Here is a 15,262-nt window from a genome sequence, read left to right as displayed (position 1 = left end):
GCATACGTCACATGGTTTCCAGGATCCATTAGACTTGGGAAACAGAAACTTATTCTTGTAAGGTATGGAGACTTAATAACTAAGTATAACAGTGTGGCTCCTTAACAACAGTGTAGCTCCTGTCTTGGTTTCATAGTAGCTCAAGCTGGAACTTACTATGTAGCTGAGAATGATCTTGAACGCCTGATCTTCCTTCTTCTGCCCACCAAGTGCTAGAATTATAGGCATGTATCACTATACCTAGGTGTGTGTGTAATTTTCTTGCACAGAGCTCAGTTTTTGACCCATGTGCGTGCATGTGTGTGTGCGCGCGCACACATGCGTGTATGTATTTTTCCCACCCTCTTCAGTATGTCTCATACAACCATTTCCCTGGGTACAGCAAAGGAAGAGAATGTAGACAGCTTTAGAGAAATGCACGCATTACCTCTGGGAGGCATAGCTGAAGAGCCCTGAGCACTCAGCACTCTGGCATTTATCTATATTCCTAATGCTTTCTGGCCTTCATATAGAACCAGCCTAATGACCTTCCCTCCAAGCCTGACCAATCTGCTGATGGAGCTGCAGGCTTTCTGTGAGCCCTGCATGTGTGGCTTTAATTTCATTTCTGCAATAAAGGAAACACAAAGATATCAGCTCTGACTCCATCAAAGAAAGAATGCTGTAATTGTAATTTGGCAACTCATGTGCTTCTGCTACGTGCACTGTGAAAGCCAATGATGATTAATCCTGCACAATTATCTGAGCCCAGGAGCAGGCTTGCAATAATGACAACTGAATCAGGCAAGAGAATTGCTGTGTTGGAGCACTGCAGACCCAGGCTGCCTAAATGCATGCTGGGGCAACAGCAAGCTGATTTCAGCCAAGAAATCCAGATCTGTTGGTTCACTGTGGTAGCCCCCTGTCACATGAGGCTGCTGAGCACTTGAAATGCAACCAGCCAAACTGAGTCATAGGGCAGAAATGAAACAAAGTGTGTCACAAAGGATGCAAAATATCATTTTATATCCATGGTGATGCATGCCTGCAATCCTAGATTTCAGAAGGCTGAGGCAAGAGGATTATGAGTTTGAGGACAGTCTAGGCAATGTAAGAAGACTCTGTCCTAGCCAGGAGGTGGTGGCACATGTCTTTAATCCCAGCACTCGGGAGGCAGAGGCAGGTGTAGCTCTGAGTTTGAGGCCAACCTGATCTACAAGAGCTAGTTCCAGGACAGACTACAAAGCTACAGATAAACCCTGTCACGAAAAACAAAAAAAACAAAACAAAACAACAACAACAACAAAAAAGACTCTGTCCTTCTCACAATCAAACATAAAATATCCCCTTTTTTAATTGAGTGCACATTAAATCTTTATTACTTTACATGTGCTGGGTCTAATATGATACATTGTTAAAATTAATCTTACCTGATTCTTTGCACATATTTGCCAGAAATTTCAAAGATTTTTTTCTTTTTTTAGTGTGTGGGTTTGTGGGTATGAGTATGTAGTTCCCAAAGAGGTTAGTGATCTCCTGGAGCTGGAGTTATAAACAGTTGTGAGCGACCTGACCTGGGTGCTGTAAACCAAACTTTTTTTTTTTTTATTTTATCCCTCAGAACCCATGTTATTTATTGAGCTCTACATTTTTCTCTGCTCCCCGCCATGCCTCTCCCCACCCGCCTTCAATCCTCCCACAAGGTCCCCATGCTCCCAATTTACTCAGGAGATCTTGTCTTTTTCTACTTTCTGCTTCCCATGTAGATTATATCTATGTAAGTATCTCCTAGAGTCCTCATTGTTATCTAAATTCTCTGGGATTGTGGTTTGTAGGCTGGCTTTCTTTGCTTTATGGTTAAAAACCACCTATGAGTGAGTACATGTGATAATTGTCTTTCTGTGTCTGGGTTACCGCACTCAAAATTATGTTTTCTAGCTCCATCCATTTTCCTGCAAAATTCAAGCTGTCACCATTTTTTCTACTGTGTAGTACTCCATTGTGTAAATGTACCGCATTTTTTTATCCATTCTTCGATCGAGGGGCATTTAGGTTGTTTTCAGGTTCTGGCTATGACAAACAAAGCCGCTATGAACATAGTTGAGCACATATCCTTGTGGCACGATTGAGCATCCTTTGGATATATACCTAAAAGTGGTATTACTGGGTCTTAAGGAAGGTTGTTTCCTAATTTTCTGAGAAATTGCCACACTGACATGCAAAGGGGTTGAACCAGTTTACATTCCCACCAGCAATGCAGAAGTGTTCTCTCTTCCCCACAACTTCTCCAGCATAAGTTATCATCAGTGTTTTTTATCTTGGCCATTCTTACAGGTGTAAGATGGAATCTCAGAATTGTTTTGATTTGCATTTCTCTGATGACTAAGGATGTTGAACATTTCCTTAAGTGTCTTTCAGCCATTTTAGATTCCTCTATTGAGAGTTCTCTGTCTTGGTCTGTACTCCATTTTTTTTATTGGATTATGTGATCTTTTGGTGTCCAATTTCTTGAGTTCTTTGTATATTTTGGAGATCAGTTCTCTGTCTGATGTGGGGTTAGTGAAGATCTTTTCCCATTCTGTAGGCTGTCGTTTTGTCTTGACTGTGTCCTTTGCTTTACAGAAGCTTTTCAGTTTCAGGAGGTCCCATTTATTAATTGTTTCTCTCAGTGTCTGTGCTGTTGGGGTTCTATTTAGGAAGTGGTTCCCTGTGCCAATGCGTTCAAGTATACTTCCCACTTTCTCTTTTATAAGGTTCAGTGTGACTGGCTTTATGTCGAGGTCTTAGATCCATTTGGACTTGAGTTTTGTACATGGTGATAGATATGAGTCTATTTTCATTTTTCTACATGTTGATAACTTGGATAACTTTTAAAACATGTTTGTTGAGCTGGGGTGGTAGCTCAGCTGGTAAGGTACTTGCAGTCCAAGCCTGAGGACGTGAGTCCAACTTTCCCAGAATCTACACGATAAAGCTGAGTGTGGTGGCTCTTGACTATACAAGAGCACTGGAAAGGGTGAGATAGGGAGACCCTGGGATTCACTGCCCGTCTGGACTGCTTCTGGGTGAGTTCCAGGCCCGTGAGACTTCCTGTCTTCAAACAACAACAAAAATAAATAACTACATGACAAATGTCACCTGAAGGATAACAACTGAGATTGGTCTCCACAGACATGGGCACACACATGCATATGCATACATGCAAACACACACACAAACACACACACACACACAGTGTCCAGGCATCTTGGAGGAAGACACAATGGCCCAGTGGACTCAGCAGGTGTATGAATATGCCATCCGTGACTATAATAAAGGAATGTTTGGGGCAACACCATTAATCTGAAGCCTCTGCAAGGAGCAATGCTGCATTGATGGGCAGAACGATGACCCTTAGCCCCAGCGTGTGACAGCCTGCTAGGACTCACTGCAAATAATCTTCACCCTGGTGCATTGCAACATTTATTCCTCATCCTGTGTCCCCTCCTCCCCATCCCAGTCCCACAGATGTTCTGCCTTGCAGTGGCGTTTGCCAGATGAAGCGAAACTGCTGGATTTTGAGCGAAAGGGTGAAACACTGATTAGAAGCAATCAGAGGCTTTCAGGGTGGAGTGGCCATTAGACTCCCTCTTACTGATAAGCAGTATTTCAAGTGGCTCCAGGGGCCCACTGGAATCTTTAAAAGATACCCTGCCACTGATAAGGACACATACATGTGTTAGAAACCCATGTGAATGAGTGAGTAGGGTACAGCCGAAAAGAATGCCAAAGTGTGTTCATCAGCTGAAAGAGATAAACCACAGGTGGGTGTGGTGGCCTAGGCCAGCACTTGGGAGGCTGCGGTAGGAGAATTGCTGTAAGCTGGAGCCAAGCCCGGGCTATGTAGTGAGTACCAGGCCAGCCAGGGGTACATAGGGAAACCCTGCCACAAACGACCAAACAAACAGAGCATGTTGTAGTGTAACATCCTCTTCTCCCTCCTTTCCGTCTTTCCCCCTCCTTCACTTCCTCCTCCTTTTCCTTCAGTCATGAACCATGTGCTCCATCAATGAACTACATTTAGTCTTTTTTAATTTTTTTTAACTTTTTCCATCATGCTTGGCTCTTTATTCTCTTCTTTTTGGTAAGATTTGTAAAAGAATATATATGATCCATTAAAGGACACAGTTAAGCAATCGGCTAACATCGGGTTACTTGAGGTCATCTTTTGGCATGTGAGGACAAAGGCAAGGTGAACTTGTCTAATCTGTTGGGATGTGGCCCAGAAGCCCATCCAAAACACTGGCCACCTGTATTTTTCACTTAATGCACTTGCATTTTCGAGAGAAACCTGTAAAAAATTGTGAATAATTATTAAGTGTGGCAATTAGAAAGCACAGGGACCAAAGCCGTCAGCTCTCACTATGCTCTCAAATTTAATTCTCTCTCTCTTTCCTTCCTTCCTTCTTTTCTTTCTTTCTTTCTTTCTTTCTTTCTTTCTTTCTTTCTTTCTTTCTTTCTTCCTTTCTTTTTTTGAGTCAGGGTTTCTCTGTGTAGTCCTGGAACTTGCTCTATAGACCAGGCTGGCTTTGAACTCAGAGAGCCACTTGCTTCTGCCTCTTGAGTGCTAGAACTAAAGGTGTGTGCCAGCATACCCAGCAAGCTCAGCATTGCCACTAATGTGATGTTGTAACTGTTGTCTAGTACTGATAAGAAAGAAGTGTACAAGCAGTGAGAATGTGCACCAGTAAATGTTTTGTTCTCCATTCTTCAAAAGTGCTAAATATTTATTACTATTATTATTAATCATTAATTATTTTGGTTTTCAAGACATGGCTTCTCTGTGTAACCCTGGCTATCCTGGAACTCTCTCTCTGTAGACCAGGCTTATCTCAAACTCACAAAGATCTGCCTTCCTCTGCCTCCTGAGTGCTAGGGCTAAAGGTGTGTGCCACTACTGCCTGTCCCTAAATACTATTTCTTATTTGAACTTTTTTGGTGTTGGAGAATAAATGAAAGCCCTAGTGCATACTAAGCACACATTCTACCACTGAGATAAACCCCTGGACCCAAATTTTATTTACTCATTTATTTAGTTAGGTTGTTTTAAAGACAGGGTATCACTATGTAGCCCAGGTTGTCCTAGCTCAGCCTAGGACAGTCTTGAGCTTCTTGAATTTGGAAATAAAATCATGAACCATTATCCCAGACAGATTTTATTTATTTGGGTGTGTATGTGTGTGTTCATATTCATCGTATGTGGGTGCATATACCTGTGCACATGTATGTGTACCTGTGTGAATATGTATAAACCCAAGGTTGACATCGAGTATCTTCCTAGATCACTGTCTACCTTATGTATTGAGGCAAGGTCCTTCAGTTGAATCCAGAGCTTGCCATTCAGCTAATCTAGCTCCCCAGCCTGATCTTGGGGTCTCCTGTTTCCCCTCCCACCTAGCATGTATGTGGGTGCTAGGGTCTTCACTCTTGCTCCACTGAGCCATCTCCTCAACCCAAATTTTATTTTAAAAAGGTATCTTTGTAGAGATTTCCTTTTTTCTACAGACAAGGGGCTGGCCCTCTGACCTTGCAGACTTTTGATGTTAGTAGAAAACAGCACTGTTTTTTTTTTAATTTTTATTTATTTATTTTTAAAAATATGGAACGCTTCACGAATTTGCGTGCCATCCTTGCACAGGGGCATGCTAATCTCTGTATCGTTCCAGTTTTAGTATACGTGCTGCCGAAGTGAGCACAAGCACCGTGTTTTTAAGGCTCCGTTATGACCAAAAGGACCTGAGCCACAATGAAAACTGAATCCAGTCTGGGGACAGACCATCTTTCCTTTTACAATGTTTGTGATAAATCGTGTAAGACTGCCAATCAATGACATAAAAATCCGCCAGCTGCTGCCTGGAATGCCGCATCAAGAGCACGGTGGCCATCTTGGGCTCAGTGGTGGCTGGGGAATGCGTTCATAATGCCGTGGTGGCAGTGGGGACGAGAGTGAGTGGATGTCCCTCATCTGAAGAGCAAGCTTAGTGTGGGTGGCGGTCTCTCAGAGGTGCGTTCTCTCTGGGGTCACCGATGATCTCTTCCACCTAAGCCTGCCATCAGATCACACGGTATTCCCCAGTGGGCTTCTGGCATCGCAGTGGGAGACGCAGAGTCTAATAGAGCGGAAACCTAACGGTGCATGAAATTAACAGCGAGTGCTGGGAAATGCCATGCAGTCCTGTCTGTTCTGGGACAAGGCAGTCATCACAACTGTTTCATCGGAAGAGAAGAGCAAAGCAGAAAAAGCCTGTGTGTCCGTGGATGGAAAGGACCGCCACTGCTCTCTCAAGTGGCGGCTCTACTGTCACCTCACAGCACCCATCGGGTGCTTCAGAAGTGAGTGGGGCTGGGGGCTGAGAGGGTCAAAAGCTAGAAAAATCTCCTCCTACATGCATCTCCTCTCATTCTCTTATTTAGCAAGTACAGAATACTTCTGATGTACGTACTACCCAGCTACAAACAAGACATAATCTTTGTTCTCAGAAACTTGAAACTTCAGTGGGAAGTCAGGGCCATTAAAAACCCATCAGCCCTGTGCATCCATTCTTTGACCTTAATAAACCTTAACTGTGGTGATCCTGTTAGCAGCAAGATTCATCAGCAAACAGTATATGTTTGTAACATTTCAAAAATTGAGCCTCCAGTGGGGAGATGGCTCAGGCGGTAAAGGTACCTGCTGCCAAGCCTGATGACCTGAGCTCAATCCCAGGACCCACATGGAAGGAAAGAACTGATTCCCTCAAGTTGTGCTCTGACCTCTTCATGAGTGTCATGGTATATGTGCCCTGACACAGGAGAACACAATAAATAAATAAATATAATTAAAAATAAATAAAATCGCAAGGTGGTGGTGGTTCACGCCTTTAATCCCAGCACTCAGGAGGAAGGGGCAGGCAGATCTGTCTCTGAGTCTGAGGTCAGTCTGGTCTATAGAACAAATTCCAGAATAGTCAGAAATACACAGAGAAATCCTGCCTCAAAAAACCCAACCAGTCAAAAAACAAATAAATTGAAGGGAACCATTGTAGGTGGTCACAGCAGGCAGAGAAGCAAATCTTAAAGAGATGAGAATGAACACTCGGTCTAGACTGAGTTCGTCAACTTAGAACAAGACTTAGGGGAGCCTGATACCAGGCAGTTTATTCCCAATACATTTAAACAGTATAATTTGGAAAAAGGTTTCCTGGGATAATACAATCCCTGATGTACAAGGAAACATAGTTACATGGAAACTTGACTCAGGGTACATGCCATTTCTTCCAAGAAGATGGGTTCTAGAAATAGGCTACCTCTACTAGCTTAAGGGCCTAGGGAAGGGTCTGGCCTGGTCTCAGTCATACAGTATAAAGGTCATTTGGACTATTGGCCATTTCTGGTCCTGGTTGTGGGAGTTTGGGGGAGCCTGGCTATATAGATAATGTAAGGGCCATTTAGACTCTTTTATGTCTCCAGTCTGGTTGTGGGAGCCTCTGGCTATATTTATATTATATTATAAATGATATGTTATATCATTTATATTCCTAGCAATGTTTAGTCCTGGTTGTAGGAGCTTGATATGGCCTGGCCCAACAGATAAAGCAGGTCCCTGGCTATTAATCACCTCCAATTCCCAGCTTTCTGGATAGAAGAACAGGTTTTGCATCTTTCCCCTTGGAAAGACAATCCTGTGTGCTTCACATTTCTGGTCTCCCTGGAGCTCTGCGGGCACAGTGACCTTTGTGCTGTGCTCCCAACAAGAAATAAAATTAAAAACTGACAAGAAAGAGCACACCGTTTGGTTTTCCAGTGCCAATCAGCCCTGAAAACATGATACAGGTAGCATTATACAGACAGACCAGGTTATTTATGAATATACATGTATATACATAAATATTTGCAAATAATACTTTGTACAAAAAGAGACCAGGAATCCAAAGCGGAGTGGGAAGGGTTTTATGGGAGGGTTTGGAGGGAGGAAAGAGAAGGGAGAAATGTTCTAATTAAAGGACGTCAAAAATTAAAAAGAAAAGATTGAATCTTGAGTTACTGCTATACCACTTCCATTGTTGGGGCTCAGCACATGACACCCCAAAATGTGATGTTTTGATGTGATGAGCTGGAGAAAGAGTCTATGAACTAAGATGTCCATACCACAGAAGACGAGATGCACGTCTGTCACAGAATCTGCAGATCAACATCTCAGCTAAAGCCCCTAGGAACAGCGCCTCGGGCCATTGCCTGCTCTCCCGGTTCAATCATTTCTCCAAAGAGCGTGCACCACCTTTTTTGGGTTACTCAGCTTCCTTTGATCACCGTGACAAACAACCTGGGAGAAATCAATGAGAAGGAACGAGAGAGCATATGGATCATGGTTTCAGTTCATGGTCACTTGCTCGGTTACTTGGAAAGCTGCTTGTTTCATGGAGGTCAGGGAGCAGAGAGATCTTGTTTTACTACCAAAGTCCTTCACATGAAAACTATTAAGCTAAGAATCCCTAAGTAGATTAAATCATTCATGAAGTCAGAGCCCTCACGAGTCAATTATCTTCCTAAAACCAATCTCAGAACAGGAGCTTTGGGGGGGGGGATAGTATCTAAACCATAACATCCAATAAAACTGTCCAGAACTACCCCATTGCCTCCTCCTCTTCCCGGTATGAAAGGCTGTTTGAGATTCAACCATGTGACCTTCTTGTATTTTTGTAGTGCTGGGAGCTGAACCCAGGACCACATACATGCATATCCTCTAGCACTGAGTCAAACTTTTTCTGGTTTTCACGTGTTCTAGACCGCCTGCCCTAATTAGATTTTTTGTCAATTTGATATCAACTAGAGTTGAGAAAATGCCTCCATCAGATTGTCTTGTGGACATGTCTCTGTGGCGTGTCAAAGACTGGTGTGGGAAAGCTGGGCGGTGGTGGCTCACACCTTTAATCCCAGCACTCAGGAGGCAGAGGCATGTAATCTCTTTGAGTTCGAGGCCAGCCTGGTCTACAAGAGCTAGTTCCAGGACAGGTTCCAAAAGCTACAGAGAAACCCTGTCTTAAAAAACAAAACAAGGGGGCTGGAGAGATGGCTCAGTGGTTAAGAGCATTGCCTGCTCTTCCAAAGGTCCTGAGTTCAATTCTCGGCAACCACATGGTGGCTCACAACCATCTATAAGGAGGTCTGGTGCCCTTTTCTGGTGTGCAGACATACACACAGACAGAATATTGTATACATAATAAATCAATAAATATTTAAAAACAAAACAAAACAAACAAAAAGATTGATGTGGGCGGGCACAGCTTACTGTGGACAGTGCCACCCCTGGGCAGATGGTCCTGGGAGGTATAGCATCCTACTGACTGAGCCCCTTTAGTGACTATTTAAAACTTTAAAAACTTTTATTATTTTGTATATATGGGTGTTTTGCTAGCAAGAATTTCTGTACACCGTGTGTTGGCAGTGCCCTTGGAAGCCAGAAGAGGACATGGAACCCCTTCAACTGGGGGTGGCCATGTGGGTGCTGGGATTGAATCTGGATCCTCCAGAGTCACCTAGTCGTCAATCTAGCCCTGTAAGCTTTTTTGGAGAGGTGGGGGAGGGTCTCACTGTGCATCACTGACTAGCCTAGAACGTGGTATACACTCCAGTCTGATTCAGAAGTCACAGAGATCCACCTGCCTCCATTTCCAGATTGCTGGTATTAAAGGTGAGCGTCACCATGCCAACCTTAAGTGATTTCTTAATTTAATGTTCTTATTGGCAATATAAATAGCATAGACTGATAGGGTTTAGACCTTCACAAATAAACTTGCATTGGGCTTTCAAGAAAGGAGGCTGTGAGTCAACAGAGTTTCTAATTATCCTGAAAAGATGGCTCACAGAACTGGTGGTTGCATAAAGTACACGGGTTCAGATAAAAGCTAATGCTTCTTTGAAAAGAAATGTATAGTTCACACAGAAACTCACTCATGAATATTCAGGGTAGCATTGTTCCTAAGCAAGAAGTGGAAATGGCCAAGATGTTCATCAGTTGACATATCAATACACCGATTGCAGCATCTACACTATGGAATATTTGCCAACAGAGGACAATGTAGTGCAGATGCAAGCTGTACCAGGGGTGAACTTTAAAAACAGTATGCTATAAAAAGAAGCAAGTCACAAAGTGACACAGAGACAGAACGTTGATTGGTGTAGCAGGGGTTGGAGAACGGTGTGAAGAATGACTGTCTGATTAGTGCACAGTTACCTTTGGAGGTGATGAAAATGCCTTGGAACGAGGTAAAGAAGACAGGAAATGCCACTAGGAGTTGGAGAGATGGCTCCACGTTTAAAAATACTAGCTGCTCTTCCAGAGGACTTGTATTCAATTCCCAGTACCCACAGGGAGGCTAACAACCTGTTGTCATTCCAGTTCCAAGGGAGTCCTCTTTGCGCTTAGTCAGACACTGCAAGCACTTAGTGCATAGACTTGCATGCAGGCAAAACACCAATATCATAAAATAAAAACAAATAAATTCTTAAGGAAAAAAAAAGCCACTAAGTTTTATTTTTAAAAATGGCTAACTTCAGGCTGCTCAGTAGTAAAGCCCTTACCCGACATGCACACTTTTGAGCACACACACACACGCACACATGCATGGACACACATGTACACACACATGCATGGACACACATGTACACACATGCATGCACGGACACACATGTACACACATGCATGCACGGACACACATGTACACACACATGCACGGACACACATGTACACACATTAAGTAAAGGAAAGTAGTGAAAGAGATCAGAAAATGTTACCTAAAGTATGATACTCTTAAAGCTTGTTGCTTTATAGCAAGACAGTTGAGGAGCTGGTTACAGGCTCTCTCTGAGCTCTCTTTATATATCTAAAGAGGGGCCCTCCAAAAGGCACTCAGTTGCCATGAGTCCCCTACCCAGGAATTTCATAAACCAGAAAATATTAACTGGGTCACAGGAAAGGAGACAAGAAGCTGACTTCATGCCTGGTCTAAAAGACTCTTCGCAGACAACTACCATCTCATCTGCACAAGGCATACGTACCACACCCTGCTTCTCCCCACTCTCCCTAACTTGTGCCACTCCACAGACGCCCCAGGCTCCTGCAGGCAATGAGTCTGTAGTTCTCCTGCCTCTGACTCTCACATGCTGGGATCACAGGCCAGCAGCTCCAGTCCTCTCTGTTGGTCAGGATGCTGTATAAGCTTTAATCGTCGGACCTTCCCGGAGTCCCATGTTTATGGGGACTTTTATGTGTATGCAGGTCATTAAGATGTTTTAAAGTTGCCTGTTAATATGCCTTATGTCTATTTAATTTGTAGTGCAGCCAGACAATCTAGTAAGGGAGGGCACTTGCTTAGCATGTACAAGGTCTTGGAGATGGTGATCCACACTTGTGATCACAGCACTTGGAAAGCCAGGGGAATCAGGAGTTCAAAGCCAGCCTTGGCTGCAGAAGAACAAGTGGGAGGCCAATTTAGACGATATGAGACCCCATTTGGCGAAAAACAATAATACCAACAAAACGAGGTCTTAAGATATTTTCCCAGCAAGCAAATTTTTTCTCCCACTCCCTTGTCCCACATTTCCAAGTGAGAATCAGTCACTCTCAAGGAGACCAGGGCCAAGAGCCATACAGAAAGCCTGGGTTAAATCCCCAGCATTGCACAAACTGGGCGTGGTGGCATAAACAGTAATCAGAGATTCAAGGTCATCCTGGGCCACATCCTGAGTTTGAGGCTAGCCTGGGTTATATGAGACCATTTTTCAAAATATTTATTTATTCATTATGTATACAGTATTCTATCTGTGTGTATGCCTGCAGGCCAGAAGAGGGCACCTCATTACAGATGGTTGTGAGCCACCATGTGGTTGTTGGGAATTGAACTCAGGACCTTTGGAAGAGCAGGCAATGCTCTTAACCACTGAGCCATCTTTCCAGCCCCTATGAGACCATTTTTAAAAGAAAAAGAGGGAGAGAGAGAGAGAGAGGAAGAAGGAGGAGGAGGAAGAAGAGGAGGAAGGGAGGGAAGGAGAAATGACGAAAGGAAAGAGAAAGAGAGAAAAGAATGCTTTCTTAATTTGTGTGAGGTGGGTCTGAGAGAAAGGAGAAATACATGGGAGACTATGGAGGGAGAAAAGGGAAGGGGAAAATTATATAATTATACTCTCAAAAAATAGAGACATAATTTTTAAAAAGAATAATTACTACTCCCACCTCTTTAACATGGTGATAGGTCAATCTACCATTAAGACAGGCCATTAACCCACCCGACTGGACTTAACCATGAAGGGAAGAGACAATGCAGTGCCATTCTTTTGGTTGGGAGGTAACAGCTTCCCCTTAATGGGCCCTCAGTGTTACAGGGGCTGCACCACAGCCCAAGGTTTGGGCTGAGACCCAAACTAGGATCTACTCACTCTTCAGTTGGGCAGGCTTTTTTATTTTTTTCGAGACAGGGTTTCTCTGTAGCTTTGGTGCCTGTCCTGGCACTAGCTCTTGTAGACCAGGCTGGTCTCGAATTCACAGAGATCCGCCTGCATCTGCCTCCCGAGTCCTGGGATTAAAGGCGTGCGCCACCACCGCCCGACTGGTTGGGCAGTTTTTACCTGAACATTACACACAACCTCCTAAAATGGCTCTAAAATCCACATAATAAGTATCTTAAATGAGTGGGAGAGAGAAGTAGTATTTCCATGGAAGAGAACCACAACGGGGCTTTGAAGAGCATCGACTCTCAGAGAACGGGCTGCTTTCTCCACAGCAAGCCTCTGACCTCTGTTTACCCGCTCCACCCAGGTCTGATGGAAACTAGCTAAAACTGCCCTCTTCTGTGGCTTCTTTCGCAGCCGCTTCAGCACCTATGGCCGTTTCCTCCTCTCTTGAAGTTCTGCAGAACTCTAGCAAAAACCCGTAGATGGAAAGAAGAGGTTACCTCCAGACAACCCGCAGTGACTCCTCACAGAGTGGAACGGAGCACAGTGTTGGGGAGGCCTCCTGCCGCCTCTGACTCTCACCTCTCCCTCGCCGGAGTGCTGCAATGCATTACTGTTAGCTGTTCTGGCTGAAGAGGAGAATTGCACGCACTCTCTGTGTGGTTTAGACAGCAGCACTTCCTGTGTCTATCCGTACTACCAAAGTCTTGAAAATGCCCGCAGTGACTCCTCTGTTTGTTCATTTGCTTGTTTTTTTGCCAAGGAAGCTAGTCGTACAGACTTCGTTCTGTTTAGAGGCTTGTGTTCATGCTGTCATGACTTTTATGGTCCCCAGGAATGCAGCGTGCAGTTAGGACAAGAACGCTCAGTAAGTACTCCGTCCATGCTACCACATCATGTCTAAAGGCTGAAGGTAAGCTTGTTCACAAAGCAGACATATCTGTTCTATCAGGCGTGCCCTGCCTCTGACCTGCTCCCAACCAAAATCACAGGTCTCTTTGGAATATTTTCTGAAAACACTCTGTATACATACATACATACATACATACATACATACATACATACATACATACACACACATATCTTTTTTTTCAAGTTTCTCTGTGTAGCTTTGGAGCTTGTCTTGGAACTCGGTCTGTAGAACAGGCTGGCCTCAAAGTCACAGAGATCCGCCTGCCTCTGCCTCCCGAGTGCTGGTATTAAAAGCGTGGGCAACCACTGCCCGGCTAAAAAACACTATTTTCAAAAGACCACTGTACTCTTCTTTTATAGTATGTTAGAAGAGTCTAGAGACTGACCCAAGGCCTGTGCTTGCTAAGCATGTGGTTCAACATGGACCTACATGCTAGTCCTTAAAATGATGTTTTTTATTTTTTTATTTTATTTTTTTTTTTTTTGGTTTTTCGAGACAGGGTTTCTCTGTAGCTTTGGAGCCTGTCCTGGAACTCCCTTTGTAGACCAGGCTGGCCTCGAACTCACAGAGATCCGTCTGCCTCTGCCTCCCAAGTGCTGGGATTAAAGGCGTGTGCCACCACCGCCCGGCAAATAAACAGAGAAAGTTGCCTGTGGAGGATAATTAAATATTTCTTTATTAAACTGGGCGGTGGTGGCACATACCTTTAATCCCAGCACTTGGGAGGCAGAGACAGGTGGATCTCAGTGAGTTCGAGGCCAGTCTGGTCTAGAAAGGGAGTTTCAGGACAGCCAGGACTGTTAGAGAGAGAAACCCTATCTCAAAAAATAGATAAACAAAAAACCAAAAATCTCTTTATTGAATGACTGAACACAATAGAACACATGAATAAAATTTTAACAAGACTGAAAACACCTCCAAGATAAGAAGCGTCTGTGGATCTTAAGTGCTCTATGACTTTGGCAAGAAACCAACAGTCAAGTCTTTATGTCAAGACCAGGCTTGCAGGGAACAGAATCCTCCCACGATAAATGCAGTTCTTCCCCTGTCTCCCCAGTTCTTAGAAGTACTATGGCTTAGGTGGTAGTGACTCTAAGCTCAGCATACGAAGAGTTACAGACAAAGAGAGCTAGGCTAGGGAAACTCCCTGGGTATTGTGTCTGGAAAAATCTATGTCACTTAGTGGTATTACTAGTGCCATTGCCCACTCACTGGGAGTGTGAGTGTGTGTGTGTGTGTGTGTGTGTGCAGGTGTTGGGGACTGAACACAGAGCCTTACGCATAATAGCCCAGTACCCTCCTGCTGAACCACATCCCCAGCCCACTTGATATCATTTTGAAGAGGCAGGAAATGTACAGAGATACGCGATAGTTCTGGGGATTTTGTGCTTTGTTCCATTTAGTTCATGTTCAGGATGGAAAGGCATCTAGAGAGCCACTCCCTCCTCCTTGATGTCATCCTGCTTTAGAGAAAGCAGTTTTTGTTCAGGTTCCCAGGAAAGGGCTTTGCTGCCTGGTGAGAAACACTCTTCTCCCTACTCAAGAAGGAAGTCCTCTCCCCAGGCAAGAAGGGAAGAGCCATGCGCAGTGCCCAGGCAGGCAGGGGGAGAGCTGTTTCTGAAAGGAGAAAGGAATGACTTTTAGGGGTTACGAGCCTCTTCTGGAAGCTGTTGTCGACTCTATTTAGATGTGTTTTCTGAACCCCTACAGAAATGCAAAGATAACTAAGCACTTGGCAAGGGTACTGAGCCCGGGAGCTCAGCGTTTGACCTCACCAGGCTGACACAGACAGAACGCACCTTTTACATAAAAATGTAAGGTCGTATTTGGTTGTACCAGGATACTGGAGAACGGCATGTATCTTCAGAACATGAAAAGCTCAGACTCAAAGAGAGCAGTAAG

General features: G+C 44.1%; 1 non-coding gene across 1 annotated transcript; it reads right to left on the bottom strand.

The window, feature by feature from the left end:
- Nucleotides 1-5,611: 5,611 nt before the first annotated feature.
- Nucleotides 5,612-5,714, bottom strand: LOC130887094 (U6 spliceosomal RNA). Its single transcript, XR_009058328.1, has one exon. It is a non-coding gene; the product is annotated as a U6 spliceosomal RNA (small nuclear RNA).
- Nucleotides 5,715-15,262: the final 9,548 nt, after the last annotated feature.

Source organism: Chionomys nivalis, chromosome 14 (genome assembly GCF_950005125.1).
Source record: "Chionomys nivalis chromosome 14, mChiNiv1.1, whole genome shotgun sequence".
Lineage (NCBI taxonomy): Eukaryota > Metazoa > Chordata > Mammalia > Rodentia > Cricetidae > Chionomys > Chionomys nivalis.
The sequence above is the reverse complement of the archived record's forward strand: the minus strand, read 5'-3'. Positions and strand labels throughout refer to the sequence as shown.